The sequence below is a fragment of the Talpa occidentalis genome, unplaced genomic scaffold, assembly GCF_014898055.3.
Source record: "Talpa occidentalis isolate TD23 unplaced genomic scaffold, MPIMG_talOcc4v2.1 talOcc4.17, whole genome shotgun sequence".
NCBI lineage: Eukaryota > Metazoa > Chordata > Mammalia > Eulipotyphla > Talpidae > Talpa > Talpa occidentalis.
The window spans coordinates 39703832-39712636 of NW_023601754.1; the positions used below are offsets into that span (position 1 = coordinate 39703832).

At 47.6% G+C, this 8805-nt stretch overlaps 1 long non-coding RNA gene across 1 annotated transcript; it reads right to left on the reverse strand.

Moving 5' to 3' along the window:
* Positions 1-3220: 3220 nt before the first annotated feature.
* LOC129146087 (uncharacterized) lies at positions 3221-7279 on the reverse strand. The gene is made up of 3 exons (XR_008552519.1): positions 7132-7279; positions 6537-6669; positions 3221-3398 (listed from the first exon to the last, which is right to left on the reverse strand). It is a non-coding gene; the product is annotated as an uncharacterized LOC129146087 (long non-coding RNA).
* Between the last annotated feature and the right edge of the window lie 1526 nt (positions 7280-8805).

Here is an 8805-nt window from a genome sequence, read left to right on the forward strand (position 1 = left end):
TATTAAAGTTTGTCCTATATGTAGACAGGTATGTACATGACAATTTGATTAAACAACCAATATAATCAGAACTGTATGGCTTCAGTGAGTTGCCACAAAGGGGACACCCATGTCATAAACATTCTGACGTCCATTGTTACAGTCTGAGGCAGAGCCTTCTCACTGTAGGGGAGGGAGGAGCTTTTGCAGGAGCTGGGCCATGATGGAGCTTCTACGGGATCTGTGGCCATGTAAGATGTCCACAGATTATGTTGAGTAATGAAACAGAGCAGCAGCTGGTTGTGCCCGCTTGTGACTGTACAGATGCCTCTCTTTCTCCATTTCTTTTTTTTTAAATAATAAATTTTATTTTTATATTCCCCATACAATTGCAACCCCCCCATTCTGACCCCAATCCCTCCCCTCCCGCCCCCACCCCCCAAAAAGTGTCTCTGGTTCATAGTTTTTTGTTGATTTTGATTTTCACTTTCTTATAGTTATTCATTTTCCTGGTCCCTTATTTAAGAGCTTCCATATGATCCAGCAATATCACTCCTAGGTATTTACCCAAAGGACACAGAAACATCAATTCCAAAGAACACCTGCACCCCTATGTTTATAGCAGCACTATTTACAATAGCTAAGCTTTGGAAACAGCCCAAATGCCGAAAAATAGATGACTGGATCAAGAAGATGTGGTACATATACACCATGGAATATTACTCTTTCTCCATTTCTTAATAACCTGTTGTTTTAAAATGTAAATTAAAATAGGTGAGAGAACAGAACTGTCGCAATTCCTGCCATGTCCACAGGATGGCGGCAGAGCCACTACACACCTGCAGCCTCCCCTGAGCTGTCCCTGGAACCTATCAAATTCTTTGCTATTTTATTAACAGATTCGTTCTTCTTTCACACGCTGGCCCATCTGGCAGGAATACTTCTGCATGGCCAGGTCCAATTAATGAATGTCTTAATTAATTGCCAGCTGGCTCAGAAAAAGTATGCCTGGAAATGCTAATTGAGTCCATGTCATGTCTTTATTCTCTATACCTGCACCATATTCCTCATTCTTGCTTCAATTTGAGAATCACATTTCATTTGTTTATATTGATCTTCCTCACGTGCTACAGATTTGAAAAAATTTGCTGGTTTATAGCTAGTCCCTGAAGCATAGAACACACATCTAGTGTTTTGTTTTTCCCTTCATGTATTTTTTCATGTCTTCCTTTTGGATACCTTCTACTTGAATCCAGATGTTCTTATATATCCCAGAAAAATATCTCTGTCATGATCTAACAATAGTGGCAAGTTTAGGCAATAAAGAAAACAGTGTTTTCCTGAACAAAGTTGGGAACTAGGTATTGTTTTTATTTTTGTTCGTTTATTTGGTTGGCTGATTTTTATTTTAGGTATTCAGATGTCGGGGAACCCAAGCTGTGAGGGCTGGAGGCAGGTACATCCTGGCGACACTTTGTACAGGCTATGGGGTGTCACGGAGAACAGTAAAGATGGAAAATAAAAGACACATATCACTAAGTTCAAGTTTAAGTCATCTTTTGGAAATGAGTCAGAAATCTAAATCTAAACCTCCAGATTTCTAGGCCTCCCTGGTGGCTCAAGGGGTTAAGTACCTCACTGTGAAGCAATCCGCAGCCTCTGCAGCATGAGTTCAATCCCCGGCCAGCCAGGAAGCAACCCACATGGCGAAGCAGACCTCTCCTGTCTCGTCTACTGCTCCCCTCAGCAGTGTATTTCGGTCGGTCTGCCTATTCTGTTTCCCACTCTGTCTCTGGTGAATCCTCTCACCTCCCACATCTCTGGCCTGTACTCCAGCTCTTGTGTGCATAAATAAATAAATCTTTAAAAAAATAAAAAACAAACCTCCAGATTTCTGCTGTAGGCTAGAAAGAAATTGTAAATAAAAGCAAAACCAAAAAAAACCCACACAGCTCAGGTCAACAGCAACTCATGTCAGCAGACAAGAACATCTGGCCTTTACTTTGTCAGAGAGGCCCAAGAAGGTTTACAAAACTCTTAAAAACCTGCTGGAATGTAGTAAATAAGGAGCATTGTGAGGGGCCAGATAAACCCAGTTTGGACTCTAAATTGCTCTCCATGTTTTAGCAACAGGATGATAAATAAATACAAATGGGGGTAAATAGAAATCTACTATCATTTCGGGGTAGGAGGCACACAGGGTAAGGTGCTAAGTGGCAACTTAGACCAAGAAAGTGAATATAAGAATATCTAAATTATAAGTCAGTGGTACCTGGGGGCCTCCCTGGTGGCGCAGGGGATAAGTCTCAGCGCTATCAAGCTATCACCAGCCACTGTAGCATGAGTTTGATCCACAGCCAGGGAGCTGACCCACATGGCACAACAGACCTCTCCTGTCTCTCCTGCTGCTCGCCTCCACAGTGTATTTCAGGTTATCTGCCTGTTCTACTCCCCACTTTGTCTCTGGTAATCCTCTTACCCCCCTACACCTCTGGCCTACACCCCAATTCTTATATGCATACATAAATAAATCTTAATAAAAGAAACAACTCAATGGTACCTGATGATAATTATAATTAAGACAAAGCTTTACTTATTTGAGGATCAGCAGGAAGGTCTGCATGTCCAGAACAGGCTGAGTGAAAGTGGTTATTAGAAACGAGATCAGAGAAACAGGCTGAGTCCAGGTCACATGTAGCCAACCTCATTCACCTGAGCTCCAGCCTCTTGTCAGGGGTCTCACCACCAGCCAGGGCTCCCTCCCTTGCTCCAATAAGAAAGACACATCTGGCTTAGGGATCAAACATCCAGCTTCAAAGAAAATAAACGGGACGCTGTCATGTTCAGGGGCTCAGATTCACAGCTAGTCACTGGTCATCAGAGAAGAGAGACACTGTCTGAGTGTTTCTCAGACACATCAGGGAAGTGACAGAGGGAGATGGGGAGGTAAGAAATGAGGGGGTACCCAGTGGAGCTGTCTTTTCCTCCCTTTAAAACCTCAAACCTTCCCTTAGGGAATAAAGGTCAGAAATTCACAATAAAGGAGGCAGCACTGTTGGAGATAAATGCTGACTATCGTGGGAGATGACCTGACCCAGAGAGACCAGGTGGCTGTAGTTCTCCAACATCACTTCCCTGTACAAGTCCCTCTGCACCGGGCCCAGGCACTCCCACTCCTCCTGGGAGAAGTCGATGGAAACATCCCTGAAAGCCACCAGACACTGCAGCAACAAATCCATTTATTATTCGTGAAAATATGATGACAGTTCTGAGGTCGGGGGGTGGGAGGCAGCGAAGGAAGAGGCTAAGACAGTCAACAGCAGCCCCTGCCTGAACGTTGAAGGACATCCGGTTCCTCAGCTGTAGTGTCACTGAGACTTGATGACAGTAGAAAATAGAAAAAGTCCATCTAGAAAGGGCTGGGAATAAAAAAGTCCAGATAAGTGCAGCTTCCCAGTTAAATGAAACACTTTGTGCAGTCACACAATACGGTGAGTCTCCACATTCCAAGTAAGTACGCATTCTTTCCCCTTCGCCATTTGAAGAAAAAGATAAGGGCCTCCCCGGTGGCGCAGCGGTTGAGCACTGGGTTGCGAAGCTGCCCGCAGCCTCTGCAGTGCCGGTTCAATCCCCGGCTGCTCCCCGGCCACCGGAGGAGGGTCCCACATGGCGCGCAGACCTCTCCTGCCGCCCGCTGCTCCCCTCAGCAGTGTACTTCAGTCCTTCTACCTGTTCTGCTCCCCGCTCTGGCTCTGGTGAATTCTCTCACCCTCCTGTGCTTCTGACTGTACCCAGTGCTTGTATAAATAAATAAATAAATAAATAAATCTTTAAAGAAAAAGATAAGCAAAATTGATGAAAACGCTTCCAAATTTTTTTTTTACCCAATCTCTACGCTGGAACATAGAAGTTGGATAGAACTTAAGGATGTTTTGAAGACTCAGATTTATCATTAAGTGACTGAATATGAAGGACATATGTATTTCCATTTTAGGGATGAAATGATGTGTTTATTTTGGAGTGTTTAAATTAAACAAATTCTCAAATGTTTTTGTGCTCTCAGAATCTATCATTCTTACGAGAAAATGCATCTTGCGGGGTTTTTTTTTCTTTAAACAAACCCACCTAAAGATGGTGCTTATGTTCATTTTTTATTTAAAGATTTATTTATGGGCCTCCCCTGGTGGCACAGGCGGTTGAGCACCACACTGTGAAGCTGTCCTCAGCCTCTGCAGCGCCGATTCTATCCCCGTCCGGCCAGGGAGAAACCCACATGGTACAGCAGACCTCCTGCCTCGCCCGCTGCTCCCCTCAACAGTGTATTTTAGTCAGTCTGCCTGTTCTGTTCCCCACTGTGTCTCTGGTGAACCCTCTTACCCCCCACATCTCTGGCCTGTACCCCAGCTCCTGTATGAATAAATAAATCTTTAAAAAAATAAAGATTTATTTATGCATAGAAGAACTGGTATAGGCCAGAAGTGAGTGGGGTGAGAGGATTCACCAGAGACAGAGCAGGGAGCAGAACAGGTAATCTACTGAAGTACACTGGTGAGGGGAGCAACAGGTGAGACAGGAGAGGTCTGCTGCGCCATGTGGGTCAGCTCCCTTGCCAGGGATCGAACTCAGGCTGCAGGGGTGATAGTGCTGAGACTTAATCCCTAAGCCACCAAGGAGCCCCAGCATCTTGCAGGTTTTCTTTGCTCCTGCTTTCCTTGTTCCTAAGCTACACAGCTGATGTGTGAGGTCTACTGCACCTGGCACTGTTGAGGATGGACACATTCTGGCAGACTCCGAGGAGAACTTGGCTGTTGAGCATCCTCTCACTGGATCCTGGGCCAGTGATATGTGGTGAGCAGAAAAACCTCTAGAACCTGTGAGTATGCTACCTTCCTTGGAAAAAGAAACTTTCCAGGTGTTATTAAGTTAAAGGTCTTGAGAAGACTATATCCTGGATTGTCTGAGCCCAGTGTAATCACAAGGGTATTTTACCTGATGGAGGGAGGCAGGACAGTCAGAGGGAGACAAAGAAACTACAGTAGAGGGCAGAATGGTGTGTGGTTGCTGGTTCTGAAAATGGGGGAGCCATCAGCTAAGGAATGCGAGCTGCCTCTAGTGGCTGGGAATAAATCCTCCCTGGAGCCTTCAGAAGGAACATAACCCTGCCAATATCTTGAATTTAGCCCTGTGAACCCAATCTCAGTAACATAGTAAGTTTGTGTTGTTACATGTCACTAAGTTTGTGGTAATTTGTGATAGCAGCAGTAGGAACTGTAGAAGATTTCTACCTTCTCAGGACTCACCCAACTTAGACTTCCCCACCCAAACTTAAAACCCACAGAAAAATCTGTCCATGTGGACCCAGGGAGCATCTAGCTGAGGTGCTGTAACTCACAAGTGGAAAATCAAGGTTTGTAAAGAACATCACAGCTTGCTTGTCATGAGTCCCATTTCATCTCCACCTCCCCAAAGTATCACACTGATAATACTTTTATGGGAAGATATTTCTGCTCCCTTGGGGCACCTGGCAAAAGACTTTGCAGGTGAAAAAATGTAAATGATCTGCTAAAAAAGAATTTAAGCACTGTTTGTTGAGGGGGGCAACATTTAGTGAAGACCAGGGCTCTGCTATTGATTGGGAGCTTAGAATAGAAAATGTAGGATGAAAGTTTTGACAAGGTCAAAAACCAGGGGCAGGAGGCAGAGAGGATTTCCAGAGGGGGTGGCAGAAAGGATTACCAGTTACAGAAAACAGAGCCAACCCAGACGCCAAAGCAAGAAATTCTACAGAGTCATTTCATCAAAGAGCAATCTGTAAGGACACCCCTTGCCTTGGCAGAGGGCAGCTCTTTGCACATCTGTGTCTCTGTAAATATTTTTCCTAAATAAACTTGCCATGTGTCACTGAATGGGTGATTCTGCCAAATTCGTTTTCAGAGGGACCCAAGAACCCACCTACACCAAACCCCAACACTCACTGATCACACTGGGATGGAAGAAGTTGCAGAACAATTCCCTAAGGGGGCTAAAAAGTCCCCAAAGTTGGGCATACATAAATCAGTTGTTCATGTTACACAACAAAATAACTGTACTTCGGGAAGGAAAAAAAGAAACAGCATGGGGCATGGTTTTCAGAACTGTCAGAAACGATGGGTTTTCTGGACTCCTCTCCTGGAGGTGTATAGGCTAGAGAAGGCGGGGTTGAAAAAGGATAAAACTCCATGTGATCAGCCTGGCCTCAGAGCCCACCAAACCAGCACCCTTAGAACTACCTTTGTTTCGGGTCTCCCTGGTGGCACAAGGGGTTAAGACGCAACCTATGAAGCAATCTGCAGCCACTGCAGCACGAGTTTGATCCCATGGCCAGCCAGGGAGCTACCCACATGGCGCAGCAAACCTCTCCTGACTCGCCCACTGCTCCCCTCAGCAGTGTATTTTGGTCAATCTGCCTGTTCCGTTCCCCACTCTGTCTCTGGTGACTCCTCTCACCATCCACACCTCTGGCCTGCACCCCAGTTCTTATATATGCATAAATAAAATCTTAAAAAAAAAAAAACTACCTTTGTTTCTCCTCTTTAAGGCAGTTTGGAAAAATCTCGGTGCTCCTACAAATCCAATGAACTGTAGCCTCAGCAGAAGGAATTCAGACCCAACTTCTCTTTGGTCCTGGTAATGCTGAGACATCTTACAGCTCTAGGACAGAAGTTTGACCAGAGAGCCATTGGGAGCAGGGCTTCCTGAGACCCTACAAACTAAGTGAGGTCCCGCAATTCCCTTCTTCAGTTGCCAATTGCGAATCCCAGGCCACCCATAACTTCTGACAAGGAAGCTGTAAATCAGGGTTTTCCCCAGTCCTCTCTTAAGGCTCAATAATCTGCTAGGATGGCTCACAGAAGACATGAAGGCACGCGAGTAGGTGTAACGATTTACTATGATGATTTACAGCTCAGAAACAGCCAACTGGGGTTTCCTTTTCTTTTTTAATATATATATATTTTTATTTTATTTTATACTTTTTTACATCTTTTTTCATTTTTGCACAATGTATACGTTTTCATCTTGGTTATAGTAGCCACCATACAATTCCCAGCTCCCTTGTTTTGATCCTACTCCCTCCCTTCCCCCACCCCCCCCCCTAGTGTGTCTCTGGCTTACAGTTGCGTTTGTAAAGCTCTCCCTTCCCCGAACACTGCCAGGAGTAAATCCTTATTACAGGGGCATCTTCAAAATAGCCTTTCTCTGTAAAGTGAATGAAACTGCAAGGGCGGAAGCCGCGAGATCCTCAGGTCACGGTATGCAGCCCCCAGGGAGAAGACGGGACAGAAGGAGCCCAGCAGCCTCGAACACACACACACACACACACACACACACACACACACACACACCCTCCCCCCCCCCCGGAGCCCAGCAGCCTCGAACACACACACACACACACACACACACACACACACACACCCTCACACACACCCCCCCCCCCCCCCCCGTCCTGGCACTTGGCGCCCGGGACCCCGCCTGCCCGGAACCAAATCCAAGGGGCCGACGTTGCCGGCGGAGCGCGGCCGGCGCACACTCACCTGGCGGCGGAGGACGCCGCTAGTGGCACCACGCCCCCGCGGTCTCAGCTCGGGTGACAGGCCCCCTCCCCCTCCCCCTCCCCTTCTACCCCCGCCCCCGCGAGGCTGACTGCCGTGAGGAATTCATCTGGAGCGCCGTGGCCTAGTGGCGACGCGGTGCGGAGCCGGCCGGTCCCCATTCCTGTCGGCGCCGCGAGGGAGCCCGGCTCTGGAAGCCTCCACCCCCGGCAGCGAGCGGCCCCCAGAGGACAGCCCCCCGCCGGCCGCGCAGCCCGGGGCTGGCACCGAGACGTCAGGGATCGGGGTACGGAATGGCGCGGGGCGCGGTGGCCGCCGGGAAATGTAGTCTCAAGGTCCCACCCGACGGGGTCCAAAAGAATCCCCAGGCCGGGGGCGCGTCCTGTGGTCCGGTGTCCCGCGCGCTCCGAGGCGTCTTGGCGCGACCCGAGGACCTCCCGCTACCGTGGTGTAAGCCGACTATTCCGTGTCATTTAAGGGAGTCCCCAGAGGTTCCCCCAATCTCAGAGGTTCCCGCAGGAGGAGGCTGGCAGTGATGCCTGCGTAGTCGCGGGCTGACAGAATTGCGCAGTCCAGGCACCAGGGTCCGGATTTCTCAGAATTCTCAGAGCTTGGGTTCGCTCCCAGGGCCGGGCACAGCCGTGTTACTGCCCGAGAGGTGCAGGCATGTGAAGCTTACTTTTTTTTTTTTAAGATTGATTCATTTATGTATGTAAGAGCTGGGGTACAGGCCAGAGGTGCAGGGGGCGGAGTGACATGACTCACCAGAGACAGAGTGGGAAGCAGAACAGGCGGATCCACTGAAATCCACTGCTGAGGGGAGCAGCAGGTGAGACAGGAGAGGTCTGCCGCGCCGTGTGGGTAGCTCCCTGCCCGGGGATTGAACTCATGCAGCAGAGGCTGTGGATTGCTTCATAGTGCGCTGCTTAACCCCTTGCGCCACCAGGGAGGCCCAAGCTTACTTATTTTACAAGTGTCCCCTGCTAGGGGAGGGAGGACTGAGAGTTGTTTGTATATAACATCCCAGATAGACATCCTTTGTCATACATGTAATTGGCAAATGTTTTCTCCCATTTCATCTTCTTAACAGAGTCTTTTGCAGCACAAACGTTTTTCATTTTGATGATGTCTGATTTACCTCGTTTTTCTTTTGTGGAGCATACTTTCGTGTGAAAAGTAAAGACTCTGCCTAGATTCTAAAGATTTTCTGTGTTCAAAAAAATCGTTTTATGTTTTA